This window comes from Canis lupus, chromosome 19 (assembly GCF_011100685.1).
Source record: "Canis lupus familiaris isolate Mischka breed German Shepherd chromosome 19, alternate assembly UU_Cfam_GSD_1.0, whole genome shotgun sequence".
In the NCBI taxonomy this organism is placed as follows: Eukaryota; Metazoa; Chordata; class Mammalia; order Carnivora; family Canidae; genus Canis; species Canis lupus.
In genome coordinates this window covers 42,760,073-42,784,829 of record NC_049240.1, presented here as the reverse complement: position 1 = coordinate 42,784,829, position 24,757 = coordinate 42,760,073, and the positions used below count along the sequence as shown (strand labels likewise).

The following is a 24,757-nucleotide window of genomic DNA, read 5'->3' as shown; positions in this document are numbered from 1 at the left end:
AAGTTATTTTCTTAAAAAATTGGTTTTAAGAATGACCTATATAAAAGAGTGATGGGAATTCTTAAAAGAGAGTGAAAACACAATTTAAGAGTCATGCTAATTCCACTTCAGCTACTGAGATGGGAAAGAGGTGTATCTGTTTTTTATTTTATTTTTTGCTAGTAATCCACTTACATAGATTCATAATTCCCAATTTACCAACACAGCATCCAATGCAAGATCTCTTTCCCACCCCTTTTCTATAGCCAAGCCTTTCCTATCTCAAGAGGAAAATCATAGTTTATACTTCTCATGTCTCCTGGCAGAGATATATTAATATATTTTGGAGTGCTTTAAATGATTGCAAATATTTTCTTCAGTTTTCCATTATGCTCCCTTTGGTGTGTATTCTGGTTAGCTGAAGCATTATGATGCATTTATTTGTTGTTTCCTTTTTAAATTTAATTTATCACTTTCAGATACCCAAATTCTAAAAATTAAAAATGCTATTCATAATTCCATCACTGATAAATCTATTTATTCTTATATTTTCTGTCTTGTCTTTATCCATATATATAGATATATGTGTATATATGTGCATAGCTTTTATGTAGTTGTAATTATGTACAGCATGGTAATTAATAAATAGAGCAGTATATCTCATGTATAAATATAACACTTGACTGGAAAAAAAATAACACTTGACTGGAATAAAAAGACACTAAGAACATTTCCTGAAGAAAGTATGTAGAAATTAGTGTATGGCTAGGTGTGAACTCAAAAATGGGATACCTTGAGACTATGTGTGTAATGAGATGCCCTCTGCTTTCTCTCGTTTTGTCATCTATCTTATGACAAATAGAGTGTAGAATGATTCTAGTCTGTGAAACATAAAATAGTTTTGCAGAACTTGCTGTATCAAAAAATATATTACAAATCTTAAGAGGATCCCACTCACAGTAGAATCTAGGAAGCCAATTCACTATCAGAGCCTCTATGACATCTCACATGGTAAGTGGAGCCTATCATTATCCCAATCCCACTCCACTCACTTTCTGAAAGGACCATGCAAATCACAGAAGTATAGGAGTAAACGAGTCTTTATAGATAAAGGGAGCTACTGTCCATTGAAGCCTACTATGGGCCCAGTACCATCCTAGATGCTTTACAAATGAGCACAGAGGTTAGAGTTGATGTAACCTGGATTTATGACCTGAATTTGCCACCAGCAAATTTGCACATAGCTGTGTGAACTTGAACCAATTACTCAACCTCTCTGAGCTTGATTTTTTTTTTATCTGCAAAATGAAGTTACATACTTGGCTCATAGTGGTGTTGAGGTGAATGTAAATATCACATATTGTAAACAATAACGAATGACAAGAACCTTAAAGCACAAGACTTTTATTATTTTTTTGCTATCAATACTTTTATGCATTGTGGATATACCAAAGTCTGTGCAAATAATTAGATTTCATTATTTTTTATTCAAAATCAATCTCTAAAGTTACCTGGTAAACCAGTGAAATCATTCTTATTAATGGAGCTCAAAGCTGTATACACAGGTAGACCAGTAGTTGGTCTTCTCAAGTGTCTTCAGAGAGATGGCTACTTAAGGTGTATTCTTTTTTCTTTTTAAAGAAAAAATTAAAATGTAGACATGGTGTCTTGCATAAAGAAAATAGAAGATTTTAAAAACAAAAAAATAGTTCTTTTCATAATATTCATAATCTAAAGCTCAGATTTATTTTTAAGCAGAGAATAGATATTGCACTAAACAAAAGTAAACCAATTGTACTTAATTAATAAATTCTATTTAACAAAATAATCATCACAAAAGGAAAATTTATAAGTAAAATGATGGCCAGACATAGTGGGCACCTAGTGGGTAATCTTGCCAGCTCCCTCTTTTAATGATTTTATTTTCATATAATCAACCTAGTGACATTGCTAGATTCCAGCAGCTATTTCATACAATATGACCTTGCCTGTTGGACTGTTTCAGTAGCACTGGGAATAAGCATCTCTTGTGTGTTGGGCCAATCTGAAGATTTCTCTAGGGATTTGAGTTAGGACAGGATCAAGAGACAGTTCATCATGGAATATTACACTTAAAGACCATTGCGCATGATGTTTTCCAACATACAGGTAAAGAAACAAATGAAGCTATCCTACAGAAAGAGAAAGAGAGAAGCAAACAGAAAGGAACAGAGAATAGAACAGGCAAGTCCTGAGACTACTTAAGTCTCTCATTCTGGTTTATTTCCAGGGCAGACTGCAATCTCTGCCTTTGGGTTCAGTAAGACTACTCTATATATCATTGTAATAAATGTCGTATTTTTCCCCCCTAGAGATAACTGTATTATTCGAGTCCCTGCAGAAAACAGAGATCACTCAGTTGGAGAATCCTGTGGGACAAGCCTATTGTTTGACTTTAGGCTTGGTTAAGTTATGGTGCTTTAGCCACTTGAATGGGAGTAGACTTGACCTTTGCCCTATCCAAGCAGAAGCTTTAAATGTAATTGTGGGGTTTGAGTTGGGTTCTCCCTTGAGTTTTCTGCCCTGTGTCATGAAAACATCATATCCTTTCAGCGAGGGATGTAGAATCAGAAGACACCCAGGATCTGAGCCACTGCTAATCCAGAACCCTCATGTTGGAAAAAAGCAAAGGTCTATCATTTTAGGCTGCTAAAATTTTGCAGTTGCTTTTTGTCACATTAAAAGCTGACAAATACTGTGATGCACCAATAGATGTGCAACAGCTAGAAGCCATTACCATTATTAGGCTAAAGAAGTAAGGAAAGAAAGAGTATGCTGGAGTAGTAAAGAAAGTGCTATGTAGCTGATGGGAGCTGTGGTCAAAAAAACGCAGCCACCACTCAAAGAAGTGCAGAGGGAAGAAGTGAACATCCAGATCTCTCTCTCTTCTTGCCCTCATTCATATCCTACAGCACCTCCCATTGCCAAACCCAACCAGAAGTCGATTAACAAGACAGTCCAAGAGAATGAGTGAGTCCCCAGGGCTCAGAATCCCGGAATATAAGCAACACAGTGGCAGACACTAATCACTAGCCAAAATATAGCCAGTGGATTGGTAGAGAGTGGGAATGGCAAGTGTAGAATAAACCAAGACATAGCTCAAATAGATTTATATTATAAGCAATCAAGAGTTCTCTTAATGTGAAAGATAAATTTGACTTACATAAAGAATAAGTGAGAGAAACATAATGATTTCAGATAAATCTCTCGATAAAAAACAGACCAGAGAGACCACATGTTACTACTAGGCTATAAGCTACTTTCTTGGGGGAAAACAACTTGATGGGAACAGGAATCACACTGTATTAAGCAGATTACATGATACCTAGCATTGTTCCACATACTTTGTATGTTACATAAATACGTGATTAGGGCAATGATGATGATGATAGATTTGCTTTCCTTCCAGCATCAATTTAGGTGGTGTATTTCTATTTTCCCAATTATGCAACATAGAAAAAAAACCTTTATTCTACAGTACTCAAAGATTTTAGGTAAAGAAAAACGGAGAGCATTATTTTGCAAAAGACAATCCCAAGATGTGAGATTCTACTAGTGATTTATTCTACTACGTCATGGGAAATAAATGTCCTTTCCAACTGACCGAGACTCTTTTCATTTGTCAACTATTGATCCCCTCCCACAACCTCTCTTCTTAGCTCCATGATTCTTCTAGAGGTTAAACCAATGAAGCTGAGTCCCATTTATTTCTTCCTACTTTATGCTGTGGTATCACCATCGATAACATCAGAGCAGCCAGCCACTCATCTTCAGTGAGCAGCACTGGCAGATACTAGCTAGGGAGGAGGTTTTAGAGGTTGTCCAGGCATTTCCTCTCAGGACCCAATAATATAAATTAAAACTTGAAAATAACTATAGAATGCATATTTTAAAAAATTATTTCCTTTAAATTTCATGTCTATCTACAACTGCATTGCCCTTTGTTAGCGATTCTAAAGAAAAGCAAGAAGGAAAATCATAGTAGACATCAGCAATTGCATGTTAAATAGGAGGCTGGTGGGTTACAAGAGGAAGAATAAAGGGAATGAGCCAAAATTAAGGATAAAGAAAAATCTCCAAGACTCATATACACAGTGCTCCTGATAATTTACTTCTAGGGTCCACTGACCATGTTCCTTTTGCGTTTAGTTTCTCAAATCCTGCTAAAGAACTTTCTACTCCCTAAAGATTTGCACTTATTGTTTCTAATTCATGAATCACTGCTTCCTATTTCTGAACTATGATACAGAGATGCTCATCTCCCTTTTACATCCTCCCATGAGCTTGGCATGGTTCTGAATACCCCAGGTGTTTGGAGTCCTCCACAAACACTTAGAATACCCAGACACTAGTTTATATAGTAGAAGCAAGAGGCCAAAAGAAAATGTATCTGTCTAAATAATTGCTTTTGATTCCCTTAGATGGAAGAGTGATTTTATCATTTGAGGGATATCATCATTTGAATTGCTCTGGCTTTCTTGTTAAACTGGAAGCTACTCAATTAAAAAAAAAATGTTTCTTCTCAATTTTTTCTGGTCTATGAAACATTAACAGCAGTCATCTGCTCTTAGTGGTGCCTGACCAATATTGCTAATATACAAGTAGTTCTATCTCTATTTATTGATGCTCCATCTTATCCAAGAAATTGTTTAAGGTGGCTTATAGGAATGGCCTTAAAATATATATATATGAACTGTTATAAATCAATAATAACAACTGAGTTTTATGCTTCATGAAACTTTATTGTTTGGTAGAAGAGGTCTAAATAGGTCTAATGACTAATAAAATGACTAATAAAGAAGAGTGACATTCAGTGAGCAAAGTTTGCCATAAGTGTAGGAGGAGAAAATATGGATGTGCCATCCTACTTTTTCTTTTTTTTTTTTAATTTTATTTATTTATTGAGACACAGAGAGAGAGAGAGAGAGAGAGAGAGAGAGAGAGGCAGGGACACAGGCAGAGGAAGAAGCATGCTCCATGAAGGGAGCCCGACGTGGGATTCAATCCCTGGGCTCCAGGATCACGCCCTGGGCTGAAGGCGGTGCTAAACCGCTGATCCACCCGGGCTGCCCCCATCCTAGTTTTTCAATGCAGAAAATGAAGCAAAGCTTAATGAAAATATAAGTAACTGATCATGTACTAAAGGTCTTCCCAAATATGACACCAAGGCGGAAACCATGAACAAAAGACTAATAAAATTGATAATTCAATTTTTAAATATTGAAACAGACTACATAAAAAAGATAAACATAAATTAAAAACTGGAAAATATTTGACAATATTTTCTTCTTTAATTGGAGTATAGTTGATACACAACGATACATAGTTTCAGGTGTACACCTTAGTGATTTGACAAGTTTATACATCATGCTATGTTCACCACAAGCATAGGTACTATCTGTCCCATTACAGCTCTATTACAGTATCATCGATTGATAATACTTATTAAATAAGCATTCTTACCCTTTAAGTTTAAATACCTCTTCTAGATCAATAACCAAATTATGGTCTTCACAATTAAATATGGAAAGAGAATATTATCAGCTGCACCTAATAGAAAACCCAAATTATGATGTCTTAAGGACACAGAGGTTTTATTTTTCTCATGTAATACAAATCTGGAGGTATGGTCTCTTGGGCTATTATGGAATCATCATGATGTAATCTTGCCAACAGGGACCAGGAAACTATAAGAGGGAAAGAAAGAGGGGAGGAAGGGGGATGGATGGAAGAAGGAGAAAAAAACTTAGCTCAAGAGAGATGGCTGGAGGAAAGTTAGGAAGAAAAATGGCTAATAGATATATGAAAACAGTTTTCTTTCTCATCATTAATCAAAATAATACAACTAAGATATTTTTCACATAACATATTGGAAATTTAAAAAATATTTTGATATTCAAGTCAAAAGTATACAAGAAAGAAAATTATGCATCGTCTGCCTTTCTTGAAGGCAATTCGGCAATATCTTCAAAGCCTTTATGGTCTTGCTTATTCTTTGACCCTGCTGGTGGACTGCTTAGGAGCAAGTCAAAGATGAGAGCAAAGATTGAGCAACAAGGGTATTCACTGGAACACCATGACTAATATGAAACACTAAAACAACTGGGATTTTCAGACAGAAGCCTGGTTAAGAAAAATGAGGCACATCTATGCAATAGGATTTTGTGCAGTCATCTAAACTGATGATATGAAAGAAGATCCTGTTGGGACAAGTTCATCAAAGGCAGGTGAACAGTAGCTTACAAAGATTATTTTTAATTCTTTACAGCACATAAAATGGTGAGCTTTGGGATCCTCAATATTTTATTCCACAAGCATGGTTACAATAGTTTGAACCTGACAATCATTCTAAGGCAGAGGAAACCAGACAGCTGACCCTCCCCCAACAAACTTAATAAGGCACCAATTGCCCACCTTTCAGCAGCACTATTTTCTGATAGAGTCTACAAAATGAACTATTTTCAAAATGTATGCCAAGGAAAATAAATAAAATTATTTTTCAACAAACCATCCTTTTATTCCCCCCTATCTTTAGCCCTCACCCAGTGGTCATGGTACTTGCTTCCCACACTAAAAATCTGCAGACCCTTTGACATGACCACCTTTGTGATGCTCAGACTTCTCTCTTATTTGCTCTCTTTAATTTGTCTTTTCTGCTTGTCCTTCACACATTCCCTACTGACCCTCTTCAGTGAGCAACACAGCCCCCCCACCCAAACCCTGGAGGCTGGAGCCGCTTACACCAAGCCCCACCCCCAGCACCCTGAAAGTGCATCTCCACTAGGGCAGGTCCACCTAAAATCAGCGCACCAGGCCCCTTCCCCAGAAGACCAGCACAAACCCCTGGCATATACCAAGTCTACTGATCAACTCTAGGGGAAATAAGGTCTAGCTTCTTTTTTTTTTTTTAATATTTTATTTATTTATTCATGAGAGACACAGACTGAGAGAGAGAGAGAGAGGCAGAGACACAGGCAGAGGGAGAAGCAGGCTCCATGCATGGAGCCTGATGTGGGACTTGATCCCGGGACTTCAGGATCACACCCTGGACCAAAGGCAGGCGCCAAACCGCTGAGCCACGCAGGGATCCCCGAGGTCTAGCTTCTTTTAACAAGCCGACCAAAACATACCAAGTTAAAACTTGCCACACGGTGGACAACATCTGAACACCTCCCACAGCAGGCAAGGAGAAAGTCTGCGGGGGAGAGACTTGAGGGAAGGAGCAGCCAAACGCATGTTCCCTATGTTATGTGCTCTCAGGCCCCCTCAGCCATTCCCAGGCTGTTTCCCAAATGCAGTACAATTTATGTGTGCTTCTCTTTTAAAAGTTTCCCTGCAGCAGTCAAGTTGGGACGGACCAGTAACGAGTCCAGCAAAAGAACTACCTCCCTATTCTTCGATGTTCTCCTTCAGTTAATGTCACCTAAGATCACACCAGTTTTCTTAGTAATCATGTACATAGAGTCATGTCAGATTTACTATCAACACAAACCCCCCAGATTTTCATATATTTCCCCCATTCTAAACATGCATAGTTCCATTTGCTTTGGCCCCAAAGTTCCATGTGTTTTGGCCCTAAGGTTCCAGTGTGACTCTATTATATTTCAATATATTGCAATAAGGCATTCTTACTCGTGGAGGACATTTACCACAAGGAACAACTTTAGTTAAGAAAAACTATAGGGCAACCCGTGTGGCTCAGTATTTTAGCACTGCCTTCAGCCCAGGGTGTGATCCTGGGGACCAGGGATTGAGTCCCATGTAGGGCACCCTGCATGGAGCCTGCTTCTCCCTCTACCTGTGTCTCTGCCTCTCTCTCTGTGTCTCTTATGAATAAATAAATAAAATCTTTAAAAAATAAAATTAAAAAAAATTTTAAAAAAGAAACTATAGCGTTTCTTTCTGGCAAAAATCAAGGAGTTGTTTCAAGTCTTTTCTAACTCCATATAATAAAATCCCGTCAGCTGCAAATAAAGAATGGTCACCTTGGGGCACCTAGGTGGCTCAACTGATTGGATGTCTGCTCTTGATTTTGACTCAGGTCATGATCTCAGGGTTGTGAAATAGAGCCCCCGTGCCAGGCTCCGTGCTAAGCATGGAGCCTATTTGAGATTTTCTCTCTCTCCCTGCCCTCTATTCCCCCCCCTGCATGATCTCTCTTTCTCTCTCTCTCTCAAATAAATAAGTAAATCTTAAAAAAAAAAAAAAAAAGAAAGAAAGAATGGTCACTTTTCTGTTCACTGCAGTGAGACACGGGAAGAAAACAGGCAAAATGCAATTAACTCACTCACCAATAATGTGTGTAAGAAACAAGTGAAGGAGAAGACATTTCAAAACATACCCTGGCATACCCCAACTGAAAATTTTTAACTCTTTCATCCCCAAACCTTCCCTACTGACTCCTATGTAGATCCTGTCTGAGTATCAACATAGAAGGTCCCATGCTGAATATTAGCACCTTAGTCCAAGGACAGGTCCATAAAATTACAAATCATTAAACATTATTTTTATTTAATTTTCTTATGAGGTGCTCATGAATATAACATAGTCTATGGCAGTATAGCCTTGTCTAGAGGCCATGTGCTCGTTGATAGATATTCTCTTGAGATGCAGCCTTAGTTACACGATGTCTGGCCAGGATACAATGTGGATGCAATGATAAAGAACAGATAAATTATTTGATTAAGCAAAACAGTGTCCTTTTGACTAGACTGCCAGCTTGCTTGGACCACTGATCTTTTCTTTGTTGTTCTCGTTCATTGTTCTTCCCTATCACTTAGCAAAGCTCCTGACTCCTGGTATGCTCACTTACTTGTGTGGTATTCAATTGAGAATAAGAGAAGACTACCTTTTGGGTCCATCCATTTAGGGCCATAATCCTAGAATTCTTAAAAGTCCACCTTTCAAAATGATTCTCTAAAAGCTTAGGTGATAGTCAATATTCTAGCAGGAAACGCAAGATACACTGAAGAAGTATTTTGAAGAAAATTTAATAAAAGGACTATTTTTAGAGCTGTTGCAAGAATAAAGGGAGTACCAAGGGATATTGAGGCACCCAGGGAAAGCCTCTGTGGGAAATCCCTACTATTCCTAAGCCTGAAGGGGAAGGAAAGGAAACTGTTACACAGACCCAGTGAGTTAGAACTACTACAGAAAAAGACATTAAATAAGAGCTGAAGCCATAAAAGGATGAAGACACACCAGAGTCTGAGCCTGGAGCAGAAAGAAACAGAGAAAGAAACACCCGACATTTCACTTTATTCCTCTACTATAAACAGCTATTAAAATAATAATAATGAGGTAAACATTTTTGTGCATATTTTTCTACCTCTCTGATTATTTTCCTAGGATAAATTCATAATGGCAGAATTGATGGGTCACAGGTGAAGACTGTTGAAATATGGATTACCTCCAGGAAGAGTGCAGCAATTTTTACTATACAACAGACCCTCAGTGTATGACTGTGTTGTGCTGTTTCTTAACATTCTTGCTAATTAACCTCCCTGCCTCCAGATGTCAAGTTCTCTCTCACCTCAATGACTTTATTTCTATTGTATACCGTTTATATTCTATTATATTGTGTGTGTTCTAGTTATTTCTATTGAATACGGGCTAACGCTCCTGACCTCGTCCTGAAAGTGTTTTCTAACTCATCTCTGCCAGCTCCTATTTGTTCTACATTTCTATCACACTCCTGGCACCTCACCAAGTACAATGCTTTGCAATCATTTGTTCATTTTTTTTAATCTCTTAAACTAGGCAGTGAATTATTATTTAGGAAAAGGATGATTTATGAATAGTGGTAGTATAAATACTCAACTCTGTAACCTCACCACCTAACTGAAATGTAGGACACACGCAGAGCTATGTTTTAAGTGAAAAAGATATGGAAACTGACCACCATCGTAGTATGACCCAAGGATGGTCTGTCCATCCCCACGCCTTTGTTGTTCCATTCAGCCTGGTTCTAGTGTGAGTCATGTATGGCTGGCTCAGCTGTGGAGAAGAGTGTTTCTCTTGAGAGTTCCACAATGCCCCGCCAGTTATAAGAAGCTACCCGGCCCATTCTTTAAGGGCTATTGTTCACCTATCCTTTGATTATTTTTTTTTGTTTTTATTTTTTTTTATTTTTATGATAGGCACACAGTGAGAGAGAGAGGCAGAGACACAGGCAGAGGGAGAAGCAAGCTCCATGCACCGGGAGCCCGATGTGGGATTCGATCCTGGGTCTCCAGTATCGCGTCCTGGGCCAAAGGCAGGCGCTAAACCACTGCGCCACCCAGGGATCCCTCCTTTGATTATTAAAAGCAGAAGAGATCATCAAGGAATGGGGAACCTGACTGGGGATTGGCCAAGCTCTAGACTAGGTGTCCCTCCAACATCTTTCTTCCAGGATCTGTTCACATTCATCAATATACTTGGCATATATTTTGTTATTCAGAAAAGACAGGAGAATTTGAATGCTATAAGAGTGGAGAGTGGATGGGAAAACCTGAGGGGGAAGTTAAAAACCAGAAGCAGGGATGCCTGGGTGGCTCAGTGGTTGAGTTGTCTGCCTTTGGCTTAGGGCGTGATCCCGGGGTCCTGGGACTGAGTCGAGCATCGGGCTCCCTGTGAGGAACCTGCTTCTCTTTCTGCTTATGTCTCTGCTTCTCTCTATATCTCTTGTGAATAAATAAATAAAATCTTTAAGAGGAAAGAAGATAGAAGAAAGAAGAGGAAAGAAAGAAAGAAGAAGAAAGAAAGAAAGAAAGAAAGAAAGAAAGAAAGAAAGAAAGAAAGAAAGGAAAAGAAAAAAGAAAAGAAAGAAAAAAAAGAAAAGAAAAGAAAAAAAAGAAAGAAAAGAAAAGAAAAGAAAAGAAAGAAAGAAAGAAAAGAAAAGAAAGAAAAGAAAAGAAAAGAAAAGAAAAGAAAAGAAAAGAAAAGAAAAGAAGAAAAGAAAAGAAAACCAGGAACAGAAGGACATCACTCCCCATTCAGCCAAAAAACTACACTTGAGTCTCTGTGACAAAATATAAAGGCAAGAAGAGACAGGACTGTTTTCATTAGTGTTTGTTATTTAATGAAAGTATTGAAAAGTCATCAGGGCTTTGGCGAGAGCCAGAAGCCGATGAGCCCCTGCACCTCTGAGTTCCAGCTGTGTGGCCTTGGGGCCAAGAGGTAGACAAAGGCAGAGAAGTGAAGGTGGGCACTGTGCCCCATGGCTGCAGGGTGTTCACTGAGCGACACTGGCTCCTGACCGGCAGCTCTCATGCACCGTGTGGCAGTTGTGACAGTGAGGCCTTGGCAAGTGGTTCTGCAGGTGAAGAAAGTGGACAATAGAGGAGGAACCACAGAGGGCGAGTGGGTTTGACCTAATAACTTCTTAGAGCTTTTTTATTTCTGAGTCCAGAGTCTATGATTCAAGCTTTAGATATTGAAATGCTCCTGAACGTGGTCCTCAAAATTCTTTACTGACTTTGGTGACCTCCTGAAATCTCTCGGTTTCATTCACTAACATGCTGATAACCCCAAATTTTTTTTTTCTTAAAGATTTTATTTATTTATTCATGAGAAACACAGAAAGAGAGGCAGAGACACAGGCAGAGGGAGAAGCAGGCTCCCCGAGGGGAGTCCAATGCCGGACTCAAACCCAGGATCCCCAGAATCACAACCTGAGCTGAAGGCAAATGCTCAACCACTGAGCCACCCAGGTGCCCAACTCCAAATTTTGTACCTCCAGCCCCTATCCTGCCTATCCTCCCCCTGTGAGCTTCTCACCTGCAGTTGCCCACTTGATATCTTCACTTGGCTATTCAATAGGTGTTACACACACAGTGTCTAGAAGAGAAGTCTCCATTTCTGTCCCCTCCTCCTTCTCCAGTCTCCACCGTCTCAGTAAAGGGCAGGACCATTTACCTAGTTTCTCAGACAAAAAATTTAGCAAACTTCATTGATTCCACTTTCTGTCAGGCTCTGCGTCCAATTTAACAGTAACTCCTGTTTGCTTTTCCTTCAAAACTATGTTCCATCAGACCACTCTTCAGCACTGCACCACAGGTGTGCCTTAGTCCCAGCTATCATCACGTCTCCTGTGAATCATCATCATAGCCTCCCCTGTCCCTACTTTGTAGACTCCGAAGAGCTTTCAAGTTCTTTTGAAAATTGAAATCCAAGCATATCACTCGCTTGTTTAAAATCCTCCGGTAGCATGCCAATATACTCAGAAAATAATACAAAGTCCATTTTATGACCTAAAGGCCTTACCTGCCCTAGTACATCCCCACCTCTCAAATTTCATCTTCTCTCTCAAGTCTGGCTCGTCTATGCTCTTTATGTATGCTGGCAAGAGATGGGCTAGCTGCTTCCCAAACCTGGACCCTCTTCTTCCCAAGCACACAGCTAGGTTGCATTTCCCAGCCTCCTGTGCCAGTGGAAGTGGCATGTGACTGGGTTCTTGCTGACAAAATAACAAAATGAGTGATACGTGCCATTTTCAAACCTGGTCAGTTAAAACCCCCCACAACATGTTTCCCTCATCTGCCAATGGGATACAGAGGACTCAGGATGCTAGAGAGTGGTAAAGCCACCAGGGGAAGGGTCCTGGGTCCCTGAAACAATATGGGGAAGCACATCCACTAAATTGACACTGGCCTCTGCCATGAGCAAGATATAAGCATCCTTTGGGGGCTTCGGGGTGGCTCATTTGGTTAAGTGGCTGCCTTCAGCTGAGGTCATGATCCACGGGTCCTGGGATCAAGCTCTGTATCAGGCTCCCTGCTCAGTGGGGAGTCTGCTTCTCTCTCTCTCTCTCTCTCTCTCTCTCTCTGCCTGCAGCTCTCCCTGCTTGTGCTCTCTCTCTGTGTGTGTCAAATAAATAAATAATATTTTTTAAAAGAGAATAAGCATCTTTTGTGTTAAACCACTGAGTTTCCATAATGGGCACGGGTTGTATTAGTTTGGTTCCCAATCTCTCCAAGAGCGTCCCAGATATAACTTAAACCAGCCCACGTGTAGGGCAGAGAGAGCCAGGCCACTCCAGATTCATAGGTGGCAGGTTTAATAAACAAGGGAACTTATTTACGAGGCTTGTCTTGGGTGGCCACATGACAAGTAGATCTCTTCATCCACTTGTCAAATCTTAGAAATTTACATAGACGTCTTAACTGGGTTCGGTTGTGTATACCATCCAGATAGTCTCAGGACCACATCACTGCTTTGAGGCGGGATCCTTGGGACAGTTTCCAGGACCAGAAGGGGCAAGCAGAATGCACATTTCAAGGGTAGGGAGGGGAGTGAGGAGTCTCTGACTGTTGGGGTCCAGTTCCAAGGTTATCCAGTGTTCATATACATTAAGTAACCTCCTCCAACATCTGTTAAAACATTTAGTCTCCCCTAACTAAAGCATGAACCAAACTTTTTCCTGTGTCACTTACTTCCTCTGCTTGAAAACTTCTTTCTGTGTTCATGTGGCCTATTTCATTAGATCTTTGCTTAAGGGACGCCTGGATGGCTCAGTGGTTGAGCGTCTGCCTTTGGCCCAGGGCGTGATCCTGGGGACCCAGGATTGAGTCCCACATTAGGCTCCTTGCATGGAGCCTGCTTCTCCCTCTGCCTGTGTCTCTGCCTCTCTTTCTCTGTCTCTGAATAAATAAATAAATAAATAAATAAATAAATAAATAAATAAATAAATTCTTTAAAAAAAAAAAATCTTTGCTTAAATGTCACCTCCTCCAAGAGGCCTTCTCTGACTACTCATCCAATCTAACCTAGCCCTATTTCCCTGTCTATTATCTTCTTACATTACACTAATTTTCCTCAAAGTGCCTATCATCACCTAACACTGTTATGTATTTCACTGTTATGTATTTCATTTTTATTTTTATTGGCTCTCTCACACTACACTATAGGATCCATGAAGACAGTACCAGCTGCTTTTTTTCTCTTTTTGTCATTTTTGTATATCTCATGCTAGATCAGGATCGTGTATTCAAAGGTGAGTAGCTGGAAATTGTGTGGCATCTTTGGGGGAGGCAACTGTATTTTGTTACAGCTTGAAAGGAATTCAGTGTGTGTGTGTGTGTGTGTGTGTGTGTGTGTGTGGTGCAGGAGGGGAGAGTAATAGGAGCTCTCTCACTACCTGAAGGAGTGAAAGAGTGAATGAATGAATGAGTAAATGAGGGAATTTTAGCAGCTCTTCAGCAGCATGGCCTTGTTTCAGCTGCTATCCCCACAAATCCAATTTCTGCTCACACACCCCATTTTCAGATATGCAGCAGCGCCTACCTCGTCACTCTCCATCAATTAAGCTCTCGCTTCCCTTATCTGAACAGCTCCAAATGAGGCAGCGTGCCTCCTGAAAGGTGAAATCCTGTCATGGCTTTAAAAGTTAAAGTGAAAAAGCAAAGGGAAACTCTAAGAGTGAGACTCTAAACTGTTTGGGAGTCTGATGGGGACAGAGAAGAACACGGTAGCCCCAGGGCCCCCACAGTAAGTGCGTCCCAGTTCTCCTCTCTGGAGAGTGAATGAGTAAATGAGAACTTCCGGGCCATCAGAACCTCTAGTCCTCCTCTAGTCCCCGGCCCCTTGGTTGAAAGAACATTAGTGCAGTTAAGAGTTGGACAGCCTTAGGTTCAAACCAAGTTCTAACCCCATCAAGTCCTCCACTCAAACTGAGGTCATACTCATTAATTGAACAATATTTATTTATTCCATGTGCAACTCTATAGTAAGTGATGGAAAAAATATCCACAAGATAAATGTATAGAATGCCTCTAGGAGTTTATAACCTAGTAGGAAAGACAGGCATGAGGTCACAATCTCTTGGTTACAACTGTAGTAAATTCCCTGATGAAGAAGCTACTTGTTCTGCGAAGGTTGACATTGGTCCATAGCCTGTGGGATCAGGAAACATTTCTGAAATATAATTGGGCTGAAACCTAAAGGATGAAGGATTAAACAAACAAAATCAGGTGACAAGGCAGGAGGGTGATGAGAGTATGCAGGGTGACCCAGGAAGGCCCCTAGATTATTTAGAAACATGGCCCAAGGCCAGAGTGGCCAGTACATGGTGAGCAGAGTGGAAACCCATGGAAGGGAAGCAAGGGCAAGATGGTACCAAAACTGTAGGCCAAATTTAGGATCTCAATATGGTGCTAAGAACGATGGGAAATCATTGAAACATTTAAGCTAGGGAAAGACAGCAGGGCATAATCAGTTCTGAATGTTGTAACGATGGTTCAGGTCTCTGTGAAGAGGATGGGTTGTTAGAGAGCAAGCATGGAAAAGAGGGTCAACTAGGTAGTAAGAACCACAGTATTGAAGTAAAGAGTAATGATTTCTTGGACTAGAGTTAATAAAGATGGAAAAAGCAGATGGACTTGAGAGATATTTAGGAGGCAAAGTCACTATGTCTCCTGGTGAATTTGGCATAGGCAGTGAGGGAGAGGAGTGCCCCCAGAAAGACTCCTGGTTTGGGTTTTTTTTTAATTTGTTTTGTTTTGTTTTTAGACTCCTGGCTTTCTAATTTGAGCAGCTTAAAAGATGTGCCACCATTCACTAAGATAAGATCCACTGGGAGCAAGACAGGCTAAGGGGAAAGATTGTAATTGTGATTTGGGACATTGTGACTTCGCAGTGGCAGCACTTAGGAGCCCATGTGTGCAATGGTGAGAACAGGACTAACCTAAAGAGTGATTATAAGCCTGGTGCATGGCCCACCAGAGCAAATGCTCTTTCCCTTTTCACCTCCTGCCTTCAGTCACTAATTCATTCCATACCTCTCAAGCAGGCTTCTAGACACATGAGCGAACCCTTGTTATGGGATTTACTTCCTAGAAGGGTAGACTGATGATAACATAAGCAGACGGTATTCTAGGCAAATGCTAGGAAGATAAATAAGGCAGGGTGAGGAGGAGAGCTGGGGACTGCTTTTTGTAGAGTGGCCAAAGAAGTCTCTCTGGGGAGGTGAGAGTTAAGCATAGACCTGAGTGCAATGAGGAAGCCAGCCATAAATGCAATGATGGCAAAGAGGGGTCCCAGCAGAAGGGACTGAAAATCATAAAGACCCTGGGAGGCCTTTGCTTGGTTGGTTCTAGGGCCAGCATAAAGACCTGTGTGGCTTGAAATCAATGAACAAGGGGAGCCTGGTAGGAGTTGAGACCACAGCTGGGCTCTGGCTTTCACATGGAAGCTGCTGGAGGACTGTGAGCTGGGGAGTGACAAAAGCCGTGCTCTCCAGGGCAGAATGTTTTAGCCTATGCCAGAAGCAGAAGCCTTCATCAATAGGACCAGCTCTCTCTAGTGCTCCTTTTTATTTTATTTTTTCTATTTCTACCCCAACTCTGTGAATGAATATAGAACAGCTGTAGAGGGGATCCCTGAATGGCTCAGCGGTTTAGCGCCTGCCTTCGGCCCAGGGTGTGATCTTGGAGTCACGGAATCGAGTCCCACATTGGGCTCCCTGCATGGAGCCTGCTTCTCCCTCTTCCTATATCTGTGCCTCTCTCTCTCTCTGTCTCTCTGTCTCTCATGAATAAATAAATAAAATCTTAAAAAAAAAAAAGAACAGCAGTAGAATCCAATATTTTTTTTAAAATGACATTTATGGAGTATTTACTGTGAATCTCCCAGGCCCTTTCACATGTGTTAAGTGGTTCAGATAGAAGCCTCCTTGCGTTTACACCCTTGCTGGAGATCAACCACTTGGCTCATGTGCTTGTACAGCATTTTATTTGGTGTTCATGTCAACCGAGGAAATGGATTTTATTACTTCCCTTTCCCAGATGAGGGAACTGAGGGTCAGAGAAATTAAATAACTTATGGAAAGTCACACAGCCAATAGATGGTGGAGTCAGGATTTCCCAATGTGCCCAAGGTTTGCTTGCACGGCTCAGTGATAAGATGTCCCAGCGGCACTGGAATCCCCCACCCGAGGGTGTTTTATATTAGAAGGAATGGATCTGAAAACAGGCAGATGACAAACCAGCACATAGTATGTTAGCATTTCAAAAAAAAAAAAAAAGTACATCACTAACAATGAATGGAAAGAGAAATTCTCAAGCATAGAAGTGGGAAGAATTTTCCCAGCAGAAAGGATGCAGAGTATACATATTGTTTAAACACCCATTCGACTGGTTCCCCCCTAACTACACATTAGAATCATGTACGAGGTGCTTGTGTGTGCGCATATGTTCACATATACACATATTTCCTGTGGCCCTTAGATCAGTGAAGTCACTACTAAAAGACCCCAGGTCTATTCTACTTTACAGCCACGATGCAAAATGCTGTGAGGTTTCAGTTGTCAAACTGTATCATCCACGCCCCTGGCCTCCTTCTCCTCCGTTGGGTGACCTGTGGGGAGCCGGGGAGTCTATATGTTAAATAGTGAGCCAGTGATTCCAGTGCTAGCAGTGCAAGGACTGAGAAACACTGGAAGCACAATTCTATAAATGGGAGCAATGGTCATATTTGCCAGAGGCAGCCGTTGCACCTGCAGGCAGGAAACAGGTAAAAGGCAGGGTGGGTGCTTAAAAGGAGAGGCTGCTGGAGGTTAACCAGAGTGGAAAAAGTCATGACTCAGCAGAGCTCAGTGGGGACTTTGAGGGACTCTCCGACTTTTAACCCGCCTAGTTGGAAAAAAAAAAAAAAAAAAAAAAAAGGAGCATCCATTACTATGAACAGGAAGAACAGGATTCATAGCATTTTGTTTTCAGAAAAAAAAAGTACTTTCTCTTTTCAGAGTTACCATTTTCCAAGTGGTTTCTAAGTGCTTTTAATATGGAGGGCAATAACTTGGGCTTTTTTTTTTTTTTTTTAATAGTGCAGAGCTAATTACCAGACGTAGCCGTACTGCAAGCATTTAATGCCTACATAAAACATGGGGCCATAAAAAAAAAAAAAAAAAAAAAAAAAAAAAAAAAAAAACATGGGGCCATAATGAAGATAATTGAAAGTATGACTTTCATCAATATTTAATTAGCATTTGGTGCTAACTCATTATTTCGGTACAATTAATTTGACATCTTGCTATAAGTCCTGAACAGATTTCAATCCAGAGGGCTGTTTTATTGGCGAGACATGTGTAACATCACACATGCCCCTGCCCAGAGGAAACAATATGAAATATGGGGGAGATGATTGACAGTTTAATATAGTTCTGAATAGCAAAGCCTAATATATTAAAACCAAATAAGCATGTTTACTTAGCAAGGCGAATCCAGTACTAATGAAACTCCGAGCCTTGCTTGCCAGTCAGGGCTAGAACCCCGCTATTTCAGCACAACTTCTGGGGTGTCATCTGTTGCAGCAGTCTGGGGGCACTATGCAGAGTAAGGGCATGCTGTTGGTCACCTGTGAGCCAAAGCTGACAACTCACACACTTGAAGGATCTAAGAAGCTCAAGGACGCATTATCCTGCTAAAGGCAAGGGATGCCACAGCAGGAGGGGGGTGAAGAACACAAGGCTCAGATCCAGGAATCTGGGTTTTATGCCAGTCCTATGATACGGCCACTTGTTAGCCTTTAGGCAAGTCACTGAACGATCCTGGGACTCAGTTTGTGTATGTGTGGAAATGACAAATAAGCCTGATTAGATCAGTGACCCTCAAACTATCTGTGGTAAAGGTCCAGTTTTGCGTCTTATACTTTGTTTTGTTTTTCTAATTTTCAAGTGGTTGTGAATTGATATGTCCTTAAAATACAATTTTTAAAAAATGAACAGAAAATACTGTGTTCCCAATGCTGTTCTGGGCACTGGTGCGATGAAATACCAAATAAAAACACAAACAAATTTCCTGAGTCTATGAACCTTATATTCTAGTGGGAAGAAGAAAAACGGTAAGAAAACCAATAGGGCAAAAGATAATTTGGGATAGTGCTGAGAGATGGGAGGAAAGAAACCAGGAAATGGGTTAGAGAGCGATAGGGCATGATGGGCTGTTTTCACTAGGTGGTCTCTGAAGGGAAGCTCTGAGGCAAGGATTGAAAGTTGAGTTTGAGGGGTACCTGGGCTTAGTTGGTTAAGCGTCTGACTCTTGATTTCAGCTCAGGTCATGATCTCAGGGCCCTGGGATCAAGCCCCACATCAGGCTCCTCGCTCAGTGGGTAATCTGCTTCTCCCCCTCTGCCCCTCCTCCTGCCCCCTCTCTCTCCTTCTAAAATAAATAAATAAATCTTAAAAAAAAAAAAAAAAAAGGTTGAGGTCAGATGGTAAGAAGAGCAAGGCATGCCTACGTCCTGAAGAAGAGCGCTCCGGGCATCTTTATTGCCTGCCAATTACACATCAGCCTCCAGCCTAGATACGAGGGTTGCTGATTGATATCAAACACTCCTTGCCTCTGAAAAGGTCATTTTCTAATTAATACTCATAAATAATTAGAAGATTTTGATGTAAGGGATTTGGATATTTTATTGGCCTCTTGATGTGACTAATGGTTTAAAAAAATATATTAACAGATAAAACCTTTATTGAGCACCTGTTATGCGCCAAGCCTTTTTCAAAGCAATTTTCATATACTCATAGACAATATAAAGTAGGTTTGATGATGATGATGACTATGTTATTACTATTTAACATTTAATAAAAAGGCACAGAGTAGGGGCACCTGGGTGGCTCAGTGGTTTAGTGTCTGCCTTTGGCTTAGGTCATGATCCCCAGATCCTGGGATCAGGTCGTGCGCTTCTCCCTCTGCCTATGTCTCTGCCTCTCCCTCTGTGCCTCTCATGATAAATAAATAAAATCTTAAGAGAAAAAAAAAAGGGGCAGGTAATTTTTTACCTACTCACTCAGCAGGCAGTCTGTTTGTCCCTCTCCATCTGCTCTTCCCCACCACTCGTGCTCTCTCTGCCTCTCTTTCAAATAAAGAAATAAAATCTTAAAAAAAATAAGCATGTGCTGTTTATGTTAGGTTTTCAACAAAACGGTTTGAATAGTTTATGTTAGTAGGTAATTTCCCAAGGTCAGTTAGCAAGTAAGAAATTAAACCCCAATAGTTTGATGCCAGACCCAGCACTCTAGACCTTTTGTGTTAATAAAAATGTTTTTCCTGTACAGATTGCAGAGGTCAATATGGTTTTTAAAAGGACACTCTTTTTATTTTGTAGCTGTATTTTTCTATGCCTATATTTTGTTCAGTTATTTTGCAAATGGAAAGTTATATATTCTTCACTAATTTATAACTTAAAAAAATAATAGAAAAAAACAATAAAAAGGCATATAAAGTAAAGTCCCAATTTTTAATTCGTAGGCCTAAAAGAAATACAATTACTCTTTGAAATTGCAATAATTGTTCCTATACTCTTCGAGTTTTGTACTTATCTATGTGGATCAGTGAACATTTGGGGATCAGACTTGGGCGCTGCTTTAGACTTCTCTCGGGAAGAACCAAGGAATTGAACAGATTTTGAAACAAAATGAAGAAAAAGTGAAAAGCACTCTGACTATAAGATTGGCTACTTCTGAGAGAAGGAGGAGCGGTAGCGCTGGCATATAAGGGAGGAGACTGTGGCTTTTCTTAAGATTTAAGTGAGAAACAACCGTGTACCTAATTTTGAGTCAGCCACCCCTCTGAGACTTCCTGGGCCACACGTTCAAGAATAACACACTTACTTTGAGTTCTGCTGGGAACAGAAGGGGAATAAACTAACTGGACAAATTGGGATGCTAATCGTATGTATGATATATCAAAACCTTGGAAAGGCAGAGGGGTTGGCTCTATGATATCCTAAGATGGGTGCTGTGTGTGTTTTGTTTCAAACCGTTTTGTTGAAAACCTAACATAAACTGCACGTGCTTATTTTTTTTAAGATTTTATTTCTTTATTTGAAAGAGAGGCAGAGAGAGCACGAGTGGTGGGGAAGAGCAGATGGAGAGGGACAAACAGGCTGCCTGCTGAGTGGGGAGCCTGACCCAGGGCTCGGGGCTCCATCCCAGGACCCTGGGATCATGTCAGACGCTTAACTGACTGAGCCACCCAGACGCCCCAAAACTGCACAAAGTGCACAGTATGATAACTTTTGACGTGAACATACGCATCACCTCCAAAGCCACTTTGGCCCCTCCCTTCTAACCTTCATCCCTTTCCCTCCCCTCCATCCCCCAACCCCAGTTAACCACAGCTCTGCTTTCAATTTATGGGCTAGTATTCATTTCTAGAAAATTATATAATTGGAATCAATACTATTACCTTTTTTAAATCTGATTACTTTTACTTTGCATAATTATGTTGAGGATTATCCATGTTATTATATTTATATATATTATATTTATTATATATAATAATTCATGTATGTATATAAATACAAGTCCTTTATCAGATATATGCTTTTCAAATGCAAATATTTTCTCCCACAGTAGAGTGACTTTTCATTTTCTTAATAGTATCTTCCAAAGACTGGATGTTTTAAATTTTTATGAAGACTAATGTATTTTTCACTTTACAGATCATGCTTTTAGTGGTATATCTAAGAAATCTTTAACTCAAAACCACAGGGATTATCTCCTATGTTTTCTTCTATAAATTTTGTAGTTTTAGATTTTACATTTTGCCTTTGATCCATTTTAAGTTAATTTTTTATATAGTGTGAGGGATGCATGAAAATTCAGTTTGGTTTTTGTTTTGTTTTGTTTTGTTTTTTTGTTTGTTTTGCATACGGGTATCTAATTGTCCCAGCACTATTTGTTAGAGTATCTTTTTTTCACTGAATTGTCTTTGCATTTTTATTAACAATCAATTGATCGTATGTATATAGGTCTATTTCTTTACTCTCCATTTTGTTCAGTTGATCAATTTGCCTATCAGGAAGCCAACACCACACACTGCCTCCACTACTGCAGCTCTATAATAACTCATAGTCAAGAAGTTTGACTTCTCTAACTTCGTTCTCTTTTTCAAAGGTCTTTTGGCCACTCAAGGTCATTTGCATTTCAATATGAATTTTAGAATCATCTTTTGAATTTCTGCAAACAAATCTGTTGGAGTTTTGAAAAGGACTGTGTTGAATCTGTAGATATGGGAACAGACTCCTCAAATGAGTCTTCCAATCCATAAGTGCACTACTCATCTCCATATATTTAGGTCTTCTTTCCTTTGACTCAATAATGTTTAGTTTTTAGGGTATTGGTCTCTCACTCAGCTTTTGTCAGAGTAATCCCTAAGGATTTCATATTTTTCCATGTTATTGTAAATGGCATTATTTTCTTAAATGTAATTTGACTGTTGGCTACTAGGATATAAAAATACAGTTAATTAAAAAAAATCATTCTCACTCACCATATGTCCAAGAAAACTAAACAGAGTTCTCAAAAGATGGTAGAATCTAGGAAATGCAGTTGCCTTTGAGAAAGAAGATGGTTAGCAGGACTTATCATGCAGAGCCCTAGGTAATGGATTGTTTTCTCCCTGTGCTCAGGAGAGTGGCCTAGGGCACTGGGCTGCCTGGTGGCCCTGGATGTGTAGGAAGCCATCCCATGGATAAGAGATGCTTACTTCCACTGGGGAGATCAGCTTAATGCAAGGTATCAGTTGTCATCCCTGTTAATGGAACCAGGGCAGAGTTTTCTGAGGAGCCCTGGGCTAAATATTGAGTTCAAAAGGCAGGAAGAAAATGAAGTCTTGAGGGAATGGGACCACTGGAGCAATTCTGGCCCTCGTGTAGAGAATTCACATCTCAAGAGGAGGGAGTCTAGGTTGAAATCTTTTGCTGGAATAACCAGCTCAGTGAGAACAGCTTCAGCTACCATCCTGAATAGGAGAGACCCCAGCCACCCCAGTTCCCTAATATACCTAAGTTTGGGGTACCTGCAGAGTATGGAGGAGACAAAAAACAAGAGTCTTACAGGTGGGGTATAACAGTCCCTATCAGCAGAGGACTGGGCTGCTAGCCATGTGGCCAAACTAGCAGCAGGATCAACCATTGCACAGATCATGCCATCAGAGAGATGTAGCTGTTTCTATAGAAGCAGTCATAGCAGGGAGCATCTACTTTTATTTTATTTTATTTTATTTTATTTTATTTTATTTTATTTTATTATTTATTTTATTTTATTTATATTTATTTTATTTTATTTTATTTTATTTTATTTTATTTTATTTTATTTTATTTTATTTTATTTTATTTTATTTTATTTATTATTTTTCCTTTTATTTTAATTCCCAAATAGCATATAGTGTTTTATTAGTTTCAGGTGTACAATATATGATTCAACAATTTTATACATTACTCAGTGCTCATCATGGTAAGTGTACTCATAATCCCCTTCACCTGTTTCACTCATTCCCCCACCCACCTCCCTTATAGTAACCACCAGTTGGTTCTCTATAATTAAGAGTCTGTTTCTTGGTTTGTTTCTTTCTGTCTCTTTTTTTTCCATTTGCTCATTTGTTTTGTTTCTTAAATTCCATATATGAGTGAAGTCATATGGTATTTGTCTTTCTCTGACTGATTTATTTGACTTAGCATTATACTGTCTTAATCCATGTTGTTGCAAATGGCAAGATTTCATTCTTTTTTACGCATCTTCTTTATCCATTCATCTATTGATGGATACTTGGGCCGCTTCCATAATTTGACTGTTGTAATAATGCTGCAATAAACCTAAAGGTACGTGTATCCCTTTGAATGGTATTTTTGTGTTTTTTGGACAAAAATCCAGTGTGCAATTAACTGGATCATAGTTCTATTTTTAAGTTTTTGAAGAACTTCCAAACAAGTAAAATATCAAAATTTTAAATGAAGACAATGTCACATCGAGCCCTATTGGAGCTTGAGGTAAAAGGAAGAATGTGTCCCCTATATGTATGCTTTTATTTTTTTTTAATGCCTAGTTTTTTTCCCAGAATATTAAAGTAGTCAAAAAAAATATTGAAAAAACTGAAAAGCATGTGTATTAAAACTCATAATATTATTTTAAGTATAAATATTTTATTTACTCTAAAAATAATTTGTTATAATTTAACTTTAATGGAAGCAAGCTCACAATAATATTTAAAAATTTAATCCTTGGCCTTGTAGACATCACTGTCCCAGAGCTGCTTGTGCCTCTCAGCCATGGTCGACCCCATCATATTCTTTGATATCTCCATAGAGTGAGTCCTTAAGCAGTGTCTCGTTCCAGCTGGTTGCAGACAAAATTCCAAAGACACCAGAAAACTCTTGTTCTCTGAGCACTGGGAAGAAAGGATTTGGTTTCAAAGGTTGCTACTTTCCCAGGATTATTCCAGAATTTATGTGCCAGGATGATGATGTCATACACCATAATGGTGCTGGTGGTAAATTCATCTATGGGGAGAAATTTGATGATGGGAATTTTATCCTGAAGCACACAGGTCCTTTCATCTTGTCCATAGCAAATGCCAAACCCATCACAGAGTTCCCAGTTATTCATTTGCATTGCCAAAATTGAGTGGTTGGGTGGCAAACATGTGGTCTTTGGCAAGGTGAAAGATGGCATGAATATTATGGAAGCCATGGGGTGCTTTGGGTCCAGGAATGGCAAGACTAGCAAGAAGATCACCACTGCTGACTGTGGACAAATCTAATAAATTTGACTTGTGTTTTATCTTAACTACCAGACCATTCCTTCTACAGCACCCTTTCACTCCCATCTGCTCAAAATATCCTATAATCTTTGTGCTCTGACAGTTCCATGGGTTCCATATTTTCCTTACTCCCTTCCAAGTCTAGCTGGATTGCAGAGTTAAATTTATAATTATGAAATAAAAACTAAATAAAACAAAAAATAAAAATCTAATTCTCA

General features: G+C 39.6%; 1 pseudogene; it reads left to right on the top strand.

Moving 5' to 3' along the window:
- The first annotated feature begins 24,048 nt into the window (after window positions 1-24,048).
- LOC106560059 lies at window positions 24,049-24,539 on the top strand (annotated as a pseudogene).
- The last annotated feature ends 218 nt before the right edge of the window (window positions 24,540-24,757 follow it).